Genomic DNA, 16775 nt, shown 5'->3' with positions numbered 1-16775 from the left:
ATGTTGTAGTGTGCTGGGTGCCAGGGCATCGTGATATCCAAGGCAAGGGATGGTGGATCTGCTTGCTGCATCCGTCCACAAAAGCAGTGCCACTACACCCATATCAAACCCGGCCCTTGATCTCAAACCGTTTCTCAAACGAAAGATGAGGGATTACTGGCAGAGCAAGAGATATAGACACATACAAAGCAAACTACACGTTATCAAGCCACTCCTTGGCCATTGGCCACCAGTATAAAAATCACGTCTAACAGACGTAACACAAACGAGGCTCAGGATAGGACACACATACATGACACACTAATACCTTTTGTCCGGTGGCGATCCACCATTGTGGGACAGATTTGGTGAGACACGAATAGTTCTTCACATTTTAATTCACTGTCAACAATTAGACCCTCTCGAAGACAACACTTTCTATTACCCTACCGACAACATATACCATTACACCCTGCAATGTTCGTTGGTAGGGAACCACTTTTCACTCATTAATCGTTGCTAGCTAGCTTTTTCAAGGAAGGTCCACTGCTACCATATAATATACCAAGGCATTGTGTAGCCCGACTTCTCAAGAGAGATTGCTGATGCAGTGGCTACATTAAAAAGCACTTGCCTCGCTGCTCTTTGTCACAAGGGCGCTGATGAGGCACTTGTGCTTGTGACAAATATTTTTACGCATGCTTTGATTATCAAAACCTTTTGTCACCCATTTTTACTATACATATCACGCCACTGTCACGATTTTAATACTTATGTTTTTACCCGCAGTAGAGCGAGAAATTTTAAGGCTCCTATACAGCCATGCACCATATCTTTGTCCACATTTCTAGTGACAGAAATGGCGCTTTTTAGCCATGAATTGGCCCTTGCGCCATAAAGCACCACACATCATCACCATCATAGTAGTGTGCACCAAGCACTTTTAAGATGAAGTGATGGTGAAAAAAACTGTTGACGGGCACAATAGTTGAATACCTCACGTTGCCTTATGATGTAAACCCAGCGCAGTGAAACAGCAGCGTTGAAAATATCACTTTGGCAACATTACAGCAGCGTGTTCCTTTGCTTGCCGCATTCACGTTCACGAAGGGCGAGGGCACGCCAGCCATGACCTAGCGAAGGCAGTCTGCCATCAACGGAGCGGATATCTACACAAGCCGCAAGCTAGTTTGGCTCTGAATTGTCACGCCGGTGAACAACAAGTAAGCAAAAAAAATAAGCGCTGGAAGGGACAAAAAATCCAACCACGCTAGAGTGAGCGATGTCTCGTTGACTGGGAAATGTGCTGAACTAAACACAACCCAGATAGCAGACTGCAAAAGGTAAGTGTAACTCAGAGCGAAGCATGTATAGAAGCCGATACGTCTAGAAAATTGTGGCAAGTCTGCTCTTCAGAGTCTGTAGAACATTATTTTTTCGTGGGGCTTAGCACCGTTTGTGGGAAGAAAAACCTTTTCGGGAGAAAAAAATAAAGCGGATTTGAGGAAGCCCTGAAATACTTTTTCAAGTAACCATGCAATGAATTCACTGTAAGACTTCATTGCCTCAAAAATTTAGCGCCACGAAAATTTACTGCCCTCTTTTCCCTGGCGACGAGTTGTTGTTGCTCTTCCAGGTCCCCGAGGGCGAGCTTCGCCTCCCACGTTTCGGTTAGGTCTTCGGTCGTCCGTCCGGCTTCGTTATCAGTCGTGTGTTGTTGCAGATTACGTCTGGCAATACACTGGCATGCAAGAAGCAAGTGCGCCAGGGTGTCCGGTACGTTGCCAAGCGGACGAATGGAGCTATATCTCGTTGGGTAGAGACGGTGCATTAGGGCTCCATGTGTGTATGTGCTGCTTTGCAGGCGTCTCAGTATTACGCTTTCCTCTTTTGTAAGTTTTGGGTGTGGTGGAGGGTATACTCGTCGCTCCAGCCTGTAATGCTGGAGTAACGACGAGTAGGTGTTTTGAACAGCTTTCGTCTCTTCAACGACGGATCGAATGTCCTGTGGGCAGGGGGCAGCCCGGCTGACGTGCTCGCGGGCAGCGGCGTGGGCCGCTTCATTTCCCTGCAGACCCTCGTGTCCTGGCACCCATAATACACACGTGTATGGGAGGGAAGTGCTTCGCCATTTCAAAATATTGATGGCATTGGCTGAGATACGGCCCTTAGCAAAATTCCTGCAGGCGGCTTGTGAGTCGGTGAAAATCATCGCGGCGTCTGTACATGTTGTCGTTGCTAGAGCGATTGCCGATTCTTCTGCGGCGTCTGAATTGAGTGCGTTGACTCTGGCTGACGCTAATTATCAGCCTCGAGAATCGACGACGCTGACAGCGTACGCGTTTCTATGCGGATACTTGGCTGCGTCAGTGTAGCGGGCGTCCGGGTCTTGCTTGAACTTTCGTCGAATAGCGTTAGCTCTAGCCTTGCGTCTACTTTTGTGGAAAGTAGGATGCATGTTGCGTGGAATAGGTGCGATGAACAGCGACTCTCTAATGTACAGCGGGATGCGATTTTTCCGGTCTGCATCGGCGATGAACGTGTCGCTGTAGTTGAGGTACCGGAGCACCAACCTCCCCGTGCGCGTCAGCTTGAGCCTCTCCAGCTGAGTATTCCTATGCGCTTCAATGAGCTCTTGCCACGTGTTGCCGACGCCCATCTTTAGGAGACGTGTGGTAGAGGCCATTGGCGGAAGTCCCAGGGCTACTTTAGTGGCCTTTCTTATCATGATATTAGGTTTTTCAATTTCAGCGGTTTTTAAATTGAGGTACGGCGTGCCGTACGTAATGCGGCTGGTGAACAGAGCTTGCATTATACGTAGCGTGTCGTGCTCTTTGAGTTCGTTTCGTTGATTCGCGATCCTCTTGACGAGGTGCGTGAGTTGTGATAGCGTCCGTTGGAGTCTCGGTATGGTGGCAGCTCCCGATCCATCCTTGTAGATGTGAACTCCAAGCACTCGCAGGGTCTCGACTTTTGGAATTAAGGTCCCTTTCAGCGTTACGCTAGGGTCGGGCTCGTCGTATAGAGGGGGTCTGCCTCTTTTTCTCGCTTTGAGGACGAGGTGCTCGGATTTCTCGGGGGCACAGCAGAGACCACAGTTTCTGAGATACCGTTCGATGGCATCTACGGCGGTTTGTAGGCAGGTCTCTTGTCTCTCAGTGTTCGAAGCCCTGGTCCAGAGCGTGATGTCATCAGCGTAGATCGCGTGCCGTAAATCAGGTATTTTGTCGAGAATTTTTGGCAGATTGGTCATAGCCACATTGAAAAGTAACGGCGAGATGACCGAACCCTGCGGCGTTCCTTTTTTCGGTAGTTGGAAGCTTTTGCTGCGGATGTTGCATATGCCCACAGTTGCTGTACGGTCTGTCAGGAAGTTTTAGACATACGCGTAGGTTCTAATGCCGCAGCCAACGCCTTCGAGGTTGTTGAGGATCGCGTCGTGGCTGACGTTATCGAAGGCCGTTTTGACGTCAACTCCGAGTATGGAGTACTTACTTCGATGGGTGAGGTGATCAAGGAGGTCTTCTTTGAGTAGTAATAGCACGTCGTGCGTCGAAAGATGCTGCCTGAATCCATACATGGTCTCCGGTAAGTGTCCACTATCTTCCAGGTACTGGGTTAAGCGGTCGTGCACCATGTGTTCGAACAGCTTTCCCACGCACGAGGTGAGAGAAACCAGGCGTAGGTTCTCGATGCCGACTGGTTTTTTAGGCTTAGGGATCATGGTGATTTCCGAGTGCTTCCATACCGCAGGTAGCTCTCCTTTATCCCAGCAGTCGTTGTAATAACGGAGAAGAGCCGTGGTGGCCTGGTGCGGTAGGTTGCGTAAGTGCTTGTTGACAATCCTGTCTATTCCGGGGCTGGTATTTCTTGTCAACTTCGTTAAGGTTTTGTGCAGCTCAGCCAGGCTGAAGGGCCGGTCGAGTTCAGTGTTTGTTGCGCCAGCGTATTCTTTGGTGTGAATTGAAGCCCTAGTGGGTGCATCGCCACAGAGCTTCTTTTGTAATTCTTCTAGGAGGTGTTCTTCTGTACTGGCGTAGTTTCGAATAAGCCTCTGAAGGTGCTGCTTCTGTGCTGCTTTGGAGGGTTGCGTGGCTAGAAGTGTGCGTAGCAGATGCCAGGTTTTCTTGGTGCTCAGAGTCCCCTGCAGCTTGTCACAGAAAGCATGCAAGTTCTGCCTGGCCAATCGGTTCGCATAATCTTGAGCTTGCTCGGTGAGGAGAGAAATGCGTTTTCGTAACTTTCTGTTTTGTTTTTGCCGCTTCCACCGTTTTAGAAGTCCTCTTCTAGCCTCCCAAAGGTGGAGGAGATGCGCGTCGACGGCCGGTGTATCGACGTCAAGCTGTATGTCTTTAGTGTAGCGTTCGGCTATTTTGAGCACATTCTTAAACCAGTCTTCAATGTCGATTATGGTGGTTTCAACGTCGAGGTCATTCCTAAAGGATTGCCATTCCGTTAGACGCGCTATTCCAGTCTTGGTCTGTTTACGAGTGTGCGCTACGGAAAGTTGGATGATGTGATGATCACTACCTAAAGTTTCCAGTAGAACACTCCACTCTGCCCTAGTGACGTTCGCCGTAAATGTAAGATATGGATTTGTATCCCTGAAGACGCTGTTCCCGATTCTCGTCTTCTGAAGAGGCTCGTTCCACAGGCTTAGTCTGTGACGTTGAGCAGTATCGTGCACTCTAGAACCCTTCCTCGTGGTGATATGACAGCCCCATGCCGTGTGACAGGCGTTAAAGTCTCCCATTATTATGATCTGGTGGCCATTTGTGCGCTTCCTGATTTCTCGTATGAAGTGATCGAAGTCTGGTAGTTGGTCTCGTTGGGGGCTGTATATATTGGTTATGAAAAGACTTTGCTGCGTCTTTCGTTCCGGCAGAATCTCTATTAGGGTATGCTCTATTTGAGTGTCCTCGATTTCGTGTTTTTGCGTTGAAAGTGCTTTTTTGACAAGCATGGCAATTCGATGGATTTGTGCGCAGGTTGTGTAGCCTTGCAGTCGTACGTTCTGCGTGTTGGTTTCCTGAAGTGTAATGATGTCTGGTTGGTTAAGCTTGATGAATTCTTGTAGGCTTGCGTGTCGAGGGCGGTATGACCGACAGTTCCATTGCCATATGCGTAAAGTTGAATGCTGGTTCTTATACTTATGGTTAGGGACTGCCATCTTCAATCGATTCGATGTCACGCCTGCCATCGCGACTCGGCGAGACTGAGCGAGAGGCATTGTGACTGTTCGCTCGTGCCTTCTTCCGAGTCATTTGACGTGGGTTGTTAAAGCTGTCGAACTGTGCCATGGTTACGTAAGTTTTCTTCACGTGCGCGATGAAATTGTAAACTTGCGCAGCAATCCCATCAATTATGGCATTATGCGTAGTGATCTTGTGTTCAAACATTGAGGCTGTTTTTTCTATTGCAGACTGGACAATCTTTTCCATCGTGGCGTGCATGTTATTCATGAAAGATTCGTCGAATATCGTGCACCTCGCGTTCACTAGGGCTTGGACACCTACCTTGGTCAGCGTCGTTGCCGGCTCTGTGCCTGAGTTTGCTTGTTCTTGATATTGTTGTTCTGCATTGTCCGAATGTCCTTGCTGATGCGTGCACTTTTCAAGTAGTTTGTCAATGAGCTCTTGTTGTCATTTTTGACTCAGAAGCAGTTTATTTATGACACTTTGTTGGCTTTGCAGTTGGCTGTGCTGATTCTGGAGCTTTTCTTGCTGGTTTTTCAGTCTATCTTTGAGACCCTGTATGGATGAGGTGTCCGACTTCGAGGAGGTTAAGCTACTGCGGTCATTAGATTCACTTGCCATGGCAGCGTAGCTCGCACGTTTAACGGAACGCGAGCATGTGCGAAGGCGGGAGCGCGAACTGGAACGCAGTATTGATTTGGATCTACTGCGCGCAGAGACGGAACGCGTGCAAGAGTGGTAGCGCGAACTCAAACGCAATTTTGACTTGGAACTGCTGCGCGTGGAGACGCGGCCCTTATTGTTACTGTTAGAGGTAGCGGCCGATATGCTAACCTCAGGGAACTCTTCTCCGCTGGCGTTCCAGTTGTTGTCTATTTCTTGAAGCCTGTTGAGGCACTGTTGTCTTACGTTGAAGGGTGGTGGACTTGGCTTTAGTCTCCTTTTGCATTCTTTACTTGCTGTTTCGTGTCCTTCCCCCGCAGATCTTGCAGATGGGTGCGCATTCATGTCCCTGCGTTTGTCCAGCCTTGCCACATTTATAGCAGAAATCCGGGATAGGTTGCGGACAGACGTCCTGGCGGTGACCCGTATTGCCACAAGCTCGGCAATACTGCACTGATTTACGATATGGTCTGCAGCGGAAGTCTACGCTCTGGAAAATTATGTAGTAGGGAACGTGCGGTCTTTCAAAGAAGACGACTGCCGCGGTCGATTCACCTAGCATTGGGGCATGAAGAACTGTGTATCTTGCCGGTGCGCGAATTCCAGCCATGAGTTCTGCGGTGCTCGTACCGGGTATCAAGCCACTGATTACGCCTCTGGAGACATCGTCCGGTGTTCTGATGTTGCCGTTCACAGTGTAAAAATTTCCTCCAAGCTGTATTTTCTGGATGCTTACCAGCTTCTTGGCGTCATCTTTGGCGGCGGTGCTTGCTATAATTAGGTCTTTCATTCTCGGAACTTGTACGCGTACCTTGTGGTTAAAGTCTTGCTGTGATAGTCTACTCACTCTGCCGATGGCATGCGTGACAGCGACGGTGTTCCATTTGGCGAGGTCAAGACCTGCTTGCGGGCGGTAGACGATCTTGAAGTCATCGAGCGGCAGAGGTGGCATCTTGGGCCTTCGTTGTTGCTGAGTTGGTGATGACTTTAGCGTCTGCTCATTGATAGGTGGCTGCTCTGTGGGTTGGTTGGCCGGTGACCTTGGATTGGCGACAGCCTTCTTGTCTTACTTATTTCTCGTGATCCAAGCGCTTTCTGTTGCAATTGTTCTGCCACTGCTAGCGTCATAAGTCCACGAATTTTCTGTTGTTTTGTTTGCCTCCACTGGGTCAGTTTGCATTGTATTTCTTTCGTCTTGCTGATTTCTCTGCATTTCGCTTGCTGCGGCTGCGTCTCCGCTCATTCTAAGCTTTTCGCCACGGTGAGCGCGAGCTCGAGCGCCGTGCCGTCAGGAACGCCTGAGCGCGTTGTGCACGCGCCACGCGGCTTTGCTCAAGAACGAATTTGGCGTTAGGCTTAATAAACTGGACGCGCGCTTGTCGGGAATTAAGTCTTATATCTTGAGACAGGATGCACTCACCCAAAAGAAGCTGGTGTCCGCCGATTCTTCGTGTCTTGGCGGCTGAGGCTGTAATACTCTTGGGTTCGTCACTGGCATTGTTTCGGGTTAAAAAGCACGAATCCAACAAAAAAGCATGCTATCCAACGATCCTAAAAAGTTTTGGCGCATCATAAACTCAAGTAGTGAACAAACGATAACCCTTATCAATGGCTCTGAAGACGCTGTAGCCCCTGAGCAGTGCGCTTCATCTCTCAACATCTCTTTCACTGGCAATTTCTGTCGCACTATTAATGTTCCTCTGCCACCTAAGACTTGCTATAACTACCCAATCATGTTCCCAATTATGATAGATTCTGTTGGTTTAGAAAACATAATTAAGTCCCTCACACTTTCATCCACCCCGGGCTGTGACCTGATTACCACCAAGTTTCTTAAAGGTACCTGTGCCTACTCATCCATTATTCTTACTAAAATTTTTCAACAGTCTCTTCACGAAGGCGTATTACCAATCGAATGGAAGATTGGCAAAATTGTGCCGTTTCACAAGTCCGGTGACAAGCATTCCCCATTAAACTATAGACCCATCTCACTTACTAGCATTCCATGCAAAATACTGGAGCACATTTTGTACTCTAACCTTGCACCCTTCCTTGAGTCTAACTCGTTTTTTACGCGTCACCAACATGGCTTTAGAAAACATTCTCATGCGAAACCCAGCTTGTAGCCTTTACACACAAATTAAACGTTATTCTCGACCAAACTAGCTCTGCCGACTGCATATTCATAGATTTCTCCAAAGCTTTTGATAAAGTCCGTCACAACTTGCTGTTGCACAAATTAAATGAACTTAATATAGATCCCAGGATTCTAACATGGCTCGAATGTTTTCTAAAAAATCGTTCTCAATTTGTTTCAGTTAATAATGTAAGCTCTGAACCAAGTGCCGTTCATTCCGGCGTACCACAGGGCTCCGTACTCGGCCCACTGCTCTTCCTTATATACATTAATGATTTACCGTCCTGCATTACCTCCAATATTCATTTATTTGCGGATGACTGCGTAATCTTCCGAGAGATAACTTGTGATGGCGATATTACCTCTCTTCAGCATGATCTTAACTCCATTTCTCTTTGATGTAAAACATGGCTCTTGGAATTAAACAATAAGAAATGCCAATTTTACGTGTTTTGAGAGCGAACCATCAACTTCCAAACTATTACCTTGATAACACCCCTCTTCAATCCGTGACAAACTATAAATACCTTGGGGTGCATATAACAACTGATCTGACCTGGACTGTTCACTGCAATTACGTCATTAAAAGTGCTAACCGAATGTTACGTTACCTCCGCCGCAACTTTTCAACGGCCCCTTTTTTCTTGAAACTTCTTTACACTACACTAATACGACCTAAACTTGAATATTCCGCTGCAGTATGGACTCCTAGTCATGCCAACCTAATACACTCTCTTGAAATGGTACAGAATAACTCAATTCGTTTTATACTTTCTAATTACAACAGGACAGCTAGCATAACAGCCATGAAATCTAGCCTCAACTTACCTTCACTTTCATCCCGTCGTAAAATGTTTCGTCTCCACTTGTTTCACAAGCTGTTTCATCACACATCGCTGCGGGACGGTCTTATCTTGCCTCCTAGTTATATCTCACCCCGGCTGGATCATTCCCATAAGGTCGGGTTGCCTTCTTGCAGGACTCGCGCCTTTTCTCAGTCTTTCATACCTCGCACCTCTGAGGACTGGAACCGGCTTCCCGCATCAGCGGCAACCATTGTAAATCACCTTCATTTCAAAAGTGTCTTAGCTAGTTATGTGTAATTACAGCCAACAAAGTATTGTATTACCCGATGCTGTGTTGTTCCTGTACAGTATTTATTTTCTTGTCGTTTTTTCTGTCTTGGTGTAATTCTCATCATTCCCGCGTTTTTCTTTGCTATAAAGCCTGTTAGCTAACCTGTATAATTAAGATCTTCTGCTCGATGCGAGATTCGCCGCTGCATTTGTAAAAAATTTTGTCCTTTCTTTCGCAACCACTCCCCTCTGTAATGCCGTTTGGCCCTGAGGGTATTGCAAACAAAAAAAATGCAAATATAAAAAAGCAGGAGCCCATGTGAGACGCGTCTGGTCTATACGGCCCCCTAGCGGTCAAGTCCCGACAGCTGAGGAACTCGCCGCCTTACGTGCAGCTCTGGAGTTTAGAGTTGAAGAGCCTTCAGAGACTTGGCCTATCTTCTCGAACTTGAAGGCAGCTCTTCAATCTCTCATGTCACCTTTCGCCATAGACCTAATGAACAGTTATAGTTGAAATGAGGATTCTTCATCACTAAAAAATCGAGAAACAATACAGCGTAGTAGATCAGTGGATACCAGGTTTTTGCGGTATATATGGCAATGACTACGCAGATGAGGCCGCTAGATCTGCACATGGCGGTACTCAATACGCAGCCATCCCAATCTCAAGAACCGACGCGGCTACAAGATTTCGTTCACTTGCACGTGATCACACACTGGTACAGTGGAACTCGACAGAATTCACAAAGGCGCGCCTGCACAAATTGAATCCAGATCTCTAGCTTCGTCTTCCTGCAGAAATATCTCGAGCTGAGGAGACTCTTCTATACCGCCTGTGGCTTGGAGTGGCCTTCACGAACGCTTGCTTCTATCTTATTGGAATGGCCAGTTCTTCTACATGTACTTACTGCAGTTGCGAAGAAACCATCGCACACCTTTTAAGTGAGTGCACCCATTTCAACGGGCTAAGACAAGAACTTACTGCAGCAGTGAATAGACTAGATGATCGGCCTTTGTCGGAACACAAATTCTGGGTCATTGGCTGAGCCCATTTTAAGCGCAGAATGCTTTGAAAGCTTTCCTACGCTTTTTGCGGACAACTCACCTCAGAGACAGACTTTAGTGTTTTATTCTCTTTGATGTTGCCCTTCCTCTGACGGTATTTTTTGTATTTCTCTCTCTTTCTCCTTGCAACATTTTTTTGCAACACCCCTTTCCCTAGCCCAGGGTAGCCAGCTGGTCTAAGATTTGGCTAACCTCCCTGTCCTTCCGCTTAATCTTTCATCGTCCTTAACGAGATACGCCTACATATTATATACACTACTATAGGCAAAGTATCGTTGCACTTGCAGCAATACCACCTGGTAAACCTTTTCTACATGGTACTCAAGAGTGTAGTTCACTCAGTGGTGTAAATTTCAGTAAGGAATTTCTTAAAATTACGTGTATCATGCTGATGGAGCAAAGTGTCAGACGTCTTCTACTGTACCGTGTAGGCTAATGAACTAAATTACCCAAAGCCCTCATATGCAGCGTTTGAAATATTACGTGTCACGTTGGTACTTTAAACCCCAAAATACGAAGCGAAACAGCGTGCCCACCATACCGATGCGTATGAGACTCAGGCCTGATTCGGGCCTGCCGCAGGCCCAGGCCCGATCTAACAACCACTTATCCGGCCTGACCAAGCTCGTGGGCCGCGCTTGGCCCAGGCTTTCGGGCCAGCCCAGAAGCCCGGGCCTATGTAGTGGTCTACTCCCAACCCTCACCCCGTACGGCCTCCTTCGCTCGCGCCACGGATGGCGCTCTAGAGGCAATCGAGAGCGTGCACGTGGATTCCGTTAGCCACGCTCCGGCGGTGTGCATATTACGCCTCCGCGGTTTTGTCGAATGGAACAGGTCACATGACTATTCGGTCCACGGAGAAGCGGAATATTACCCTCACGTGTGAAAGCGCCCTTAGGCTTTGGGTTGTCTCTCCTACGTTTGTATGTAGTATGTTATATGTTGCATGTATTTAGCCACCTCTAGTTTAGGAATCGCTTATTAGTTGGCGTTGTTTGTATATGTCCTTGTAAATATTATCAATAGATGGCGCTAGTGGTTGTGGGGCGAAGCTTCTTAGAAACGCACGGATGGAGGGACAGACAGACAGACAGGCAGACAGACAGACAGACAGACAGACAGACAGACAGACAGACAGACAGACAGACAGACAAACGGATAGAAAGGCAAACAGACACAGTGTTCTCAGTCCTAATATGATTCATGGGGTGATCATGCACGGAAATCCACGTGTAACAATGATTCTCTCTGGAGCTTCGCCCCTCTTATTATCATTCACCTCGTTCATATGCTGTAATTTTTTTGCATTTGTCCAGGTGCTTCGACTGTTAGTTCCTCTGAAGCAGTTTACGAGGACCAATATTTACACCAGTGCTAGGAGGTTACAGTTGAGCCGTTGTAGTTAGTCGCGCTCTTTGTCCCAAATTGGTTCAAGATCAGGTGCAGCCAATTCAGACCCTAGAAAGACCAATGGCTTACCCCATTTTAAGCATTTTCGGCTAAGAGTGTAGCAAACAAAAAAATGGTAAACACGCATTTCAACCTATTTTAGAGGATTGGTCCCAGCGGCGTTGAGGCCACTTCGATCGATGTGAGAAAAACAGAACATTTGTGGTCTACGCGGTGGAACACGTGTTGTTCTGGTAGAAGATTTAGACTCCAACAAAAAGTTTTCAAAAAAACCCGACGTTTCGTTACCGCCTTGGTTCTTTCCTCAGGGGTGACTGGGGGACTACGTAACAGTGGCATCTTCAAAGCATTTGCGGGGCGGATAATGACCCCCCCTCCCTCTCTCTCTCGATTTGCTGGGAAGCGCAGTCCAGAGTGATGATGGCTTAGTGGTTAGAGCATCCTCTTCGCATGCAAAAGGTCCGTGGTTCAAATCCCGGTGCCGTGCAGCTCCAATCCGGATAGTAAAAAATTCCGCGTGGTGATGGAATTGCATTAAGAGGCCGGGGCTGCGGCCTCACCGGTATCGACTACCGGTAACGCACTCCCTCACCAGAGAAGGATTGGCCACCCTGGTGCAGTATGTGGTCACTACCTCCCACATGCATACGTCAATTAACTCGTGGCCTTCAGTCCCAAGCAGCTCCGAAGCAACTGGAAAGGCGGCGGTTAGATCTGCAACGCAGTAGTGGGTGCTAAGAATCTCTGGATCCGGACAGGCCGCCATAGGAAGCTGAACTTGGCAATGTTTAACGCTAGAACCTTATCTGGTGAGGAGGGATGTTTAGCTGCAATATTCGAGGAGCTAGAGGGTGTTAAATGGTATATAATAAGGTTCAGTGAGGTTAGGAGGATAGATGAGGCCTATACAAAGCTACAGAACAGGCACGTCCTTTGCTATCGTAGCTTGGTTGACAGAAGAGAGCTGGGTGTGGGGTTCCTAATTCCCAGAAACATAGCTGGCAACATAGAGGAATACTATAGCTATAATGAAAGGTTGGTAGGTATTGTAATTAAACTCAATAAAAGATACAAGATGAAGGTGGTACAGGCTTATGCGCCTACATCCAGCCATGATGACGCTTCAGTTGAAAGCTTCTATGAAGACGTGGATTCGGCAATGAGTAAGGTAAAAACACAGTATACTATACTGATGGGAGACTTTAATGCATAGGTAGAGAAGGAGCAGGCTGGAGACCAGGCAGTAGGAGATTATGGCATCGGTACAAGAAATGCCAGAGAGCTACTAGTAGGATTCGCTGAACGCAATACTTTACGAATTTTGAATACTTTCTCCCGAAAACGAGGAAACCGCAAAAGGACATGGAGGAGCCCTAATGGCGAAAATAAGAACAAAACAGACTTTATATAGAGTGCACGCCGAGGCATCGTGCAGGATGTGGAAGTGTTTGGCAAGGTGCGTTGCAGTGGCCATAGAATGGTCCGGTCTCGAATTCACCTACCCTTGAAAAAAGAACGACAGAAACTGATACGCAAGAAGCCAATCAATGAGCTAGCATTGAGAGGGAAAGTACAGGAATTCAGTCTCGCTTCTGAACAGGTACACGTCTCTTAGTGAGGAAGCCAACCTTAGCGTAGATACAACGAATGATAATTTGACGAGTATCGTTGCGGAGTGTGCAGTGGAAGTTGGAGGCAGGGTAGTTAGACAGGATACTGGCAAGCTTTCCCAGGAAACGAATAATCTCGTTACGAAGCGTCTAATGATGAAAGTCTCAAGTACAACAGACAAAATAGAAATGGCAGAACTTTCGCAGTTGATTAATAGGCGTAAGGTGTGCGATGTAAGAGCAGTAATCCAGATGACACCCCGCCAGTAATAATAGAAGAAGTCAGAAAAGTTTTGGAGAGCATGCAAAGAGGCAAAACTGCTGGTGAGGATCAGGTAACATCAGTTCTGCTGAAAGACGGAGGACAGAATGTGTTAGAAAAACTAGCCATCCTGTTTACGAGGTGTCTCGTGATGGGAAGAGTTCCAGTGTCTTGGAAGAATGCTAACGTCATCTTGATACATAAAAAAGAGATGACAAGGACTTGAAGAGTTACAAGCCGATCAGCTTGCTCTCTGTAGTATAGAAGCTATTTACAAGGGTAATCGCTAACAGAGTATATAAAACATTAGAATTCAATCAACCAAAGGAACAAGCAGGACTTCCAACCGGCTACTCAACAATCGACCACATTCATACTAACGCTCAGGTAATAGAGAAGTGCTCAGAATATAACCAACCATTATACATAGCCTTCATAGATTACGAGAAGCCGTTTGATTCAGTAGAAATACCGGTAATTATGCAGACACTGCAGAGTCAGGGCGTCGATGAAGTATATATAAACATACTGGAAGAAATCTACAGGGAATCAACTGCTATCATAGTGCTTCATAAAGAAAGCAACAGAAAAGCAATCAAGAAGGGTGTAAGGCGGGGGGACACAATCTCCCCAATGCTATTTACCGCATGCTTACAGGAAGTTTTCAGAAGCCTAGAGTGGGAACAGTTGAGAATAAGAGTTATTGGAGAGTACCTTAGTAACCTGCGCTTCGCTGATGACATTGCATTGCTGAATATCCCAGGGGACGGATTGACACTCATGATTGCGGAGTTAGACAAGGAGAGCAGAAAGGTGGGTCTTAAAATTAATCTGCAGAAAATGAAAGGGATGTACAAAAACCTCGGAATACAGCAGCGATTCGAGATAGGTAATAGTGCACTTCAAGTTGTAAAAAAACTATGTCTACTTAGGGCAGGTAATAACCGTGGAGCCGAACCATGAGATTGAAAACTAGAAGAGTAAGAAAGGGGTGGAGCACATTTGGCAAGTATACTCTGAATATAACAGGTAGATTGCCTCTATCCCTCAAAAGGAAGGTGTATAACAGCTGTATCTTGCCGGTGCTTAGCTACAGAGCAGAAACATGGAGACTTACAAAGAGGGTTCAGCTTAAATGGAGGATGGCGTAGCGAGCAATGGAAAGGAAAATGGTAGGCGTAACCTTAAGAGACAAGAAGAGAGCATAGTGGATTAGAGAACAAACTGGGGTTAAAGATGTCATTGTTGAAATCAAGTAGAGGTAATGGACATGGGCCGGGCATGTAGCACGTAGACAGGATAACCGCTGGTCATTAAGGGTAACTAACTTTTATCCCAAAGAAGGCAAGCGGGTTAGGGGGAGACAGAAGGTTAGGTGGGCCGATGAGATTAAGAAGTTTGCGGGTATAATTTGGCAGCAGTAAGCACAGGACTGGGTTAACTGGCGGAACATGGGAGAGGCCTTTGTCCTGCAGTGGACGTAGTCAGGCTGATGATGATGCAGTCCATGTATATTACCGCGCCCGAAACAAAGAACGAAGACGATGTCACGCCAACAGCCTCGTGAAAAGGGACACTGAAGAAGACGACGTGCTTTTAGGGGCAAAGCTCCTAAAAGCACGTCGCACGAACATACGCACGCACGAACGGCCTGATGGACGCATGGATGGACGGAAGCAAGAATGAATGGACGGACGAATTCTTCGCCCCACTCTCCATCATTAACACCGTGGATATGCAGGCATTTTTTTTTCAGATCCTCTGCTCTCGGCCTGCATAAAAACAGACGGCGTCGGGTCTCGGACTCAACGTCTCGGTGAACTGCTTACGTTGAACCGCGACACTGATGGAGGCGCTGGGTTTCAAGCCTGTCAATGCTCAACATTACATCTGGGAGCCGTTCATCAAGTCCCGACCCGCAGCCGCGTGTTACGACACCAGTGCACTGCTTCAGTCGGCAGTCCGTATGGCCTCTCTCCTGAGCTGACCTCCTTCGACGAACATTCTACCAGGCATTACGTACCTTTGCCAATGGCCTGTGCCAGCCAGCCACAGATGGTCCAAGGGATACAAGGCAGCCGCGTTTCCAATCCAGCTCAGGTAACACTTCTTCAGCCACTTGTGCCTGATCGCTTCAGTGGTGCCACACATGAAGATGTTGAAGATTGGCTCGAGCATTACGAACGCGTTGCCGACATCAACCAGTGTAATGCTCAAGAGAATCTCGCCAGCATGTACTTCACTCTCGATGACAGTGCTCACACGTGGCTTGAGAATCTAGAAGGCCGTTTATCCACATTAGAGGAGTTTCGTCAGCAGCTGATTGACACCTTTGCTAGTGTCGACCGTCGAGAGAGGGCTCAGCAGTTGCTCTAGTTAAGGCTTCAAAAAGCTAACGAAACCGTGGCAATGTTTGCTGAAGACGTGACGCGCCTATGTCGTCGGGCTGATCCCAATATGTCCGAGAAAAGAAGCTGCGCTACTTTATGCGTGGCGCGAAAGAACAACTGTTCGCTGGACTTGTGCGCAATGCCCCAACTACCGTGGCCAATTTTATAAGAGAAGCCACTGCCATTAAGCGTGCTCTGCACCAAAGATAGAGGCAGTATGATCGCTTGTTCACTACTACCCCAATCAACACCACTTCAGTGACTCTGGACAATCAGGGCTCCCTACGTGACCTGATCAGAGATATTGTCCGAGAAGAAATTCAGAAGATTTTGACTTCTCCAGTGGACACACCAGTGACCGCCGTTGCCGCAGTCGTTTTTGATGAACTTAGGCACGCTTTTTTAGCAGCTGATCTCGGTCGCGAGCAGCGTCAACTGAGTTACGCCGACGCTGTCCTCCGTCCACCACCTGTCCCGCCTAATACATCATACTACCAGCCACCTATAGCCACACCTTCTTCGCAACCATTGCAGGAGGTTTTCAGACGTCGGCCCATGTCTCCGATGTCTCCATTCCACCAGCCACCACTTGCCGCGCCTTACTCACCACCACGAGAGAACATTGGACACCCACAATTTCGCAGAACGGACGCTTGGCGCACTGTCGATCGGCGCCCTCTCTGCTTCAACTGTGATGGTGCCGGCCATATAGCTCACTATTGTTGGTACAGCGACACATCGCTTCGCCCGTCTTGGCCAGGGTACGACGGTCGCCATGCCAACGCCGACTACATTGTTCGCCATGACGACTCTAGTTTTCGAGAACCTTCAACAACGTGTTCTCCCTTTTACGAGGCGCTTCCTAATCGCCAGCCCAATTCCACCCACAGGTCACGCTCTCCATCTCCTGCTCAGAAATTGTCACCGAATCGACGTACAATCGACCGGTTGACCGAGTGGCTCAACAAAACTCTGGAAGGCATGCTTT

The sequence above is a fragment of the Rhipicephalus microplus genome, chromosome 8 (assembly GCF_043290135.1).
Source record: "Rhipicephalus microplus isolate Deutch F79 chromosome 8, USDA_Rmic, whole genome shotgun sequence".
Lineage (NCBI taxonomy): Eukaryota > Metazoa > Arthropoda > Arachnida > Ixodida > Ixodidae > Rhipicephalus > Rhipicephalus microplus.
The sequence above is the reverse complement of the archived record's forward strand: the minus strand, read 5'-3'. Positions refer to the sequence as shown.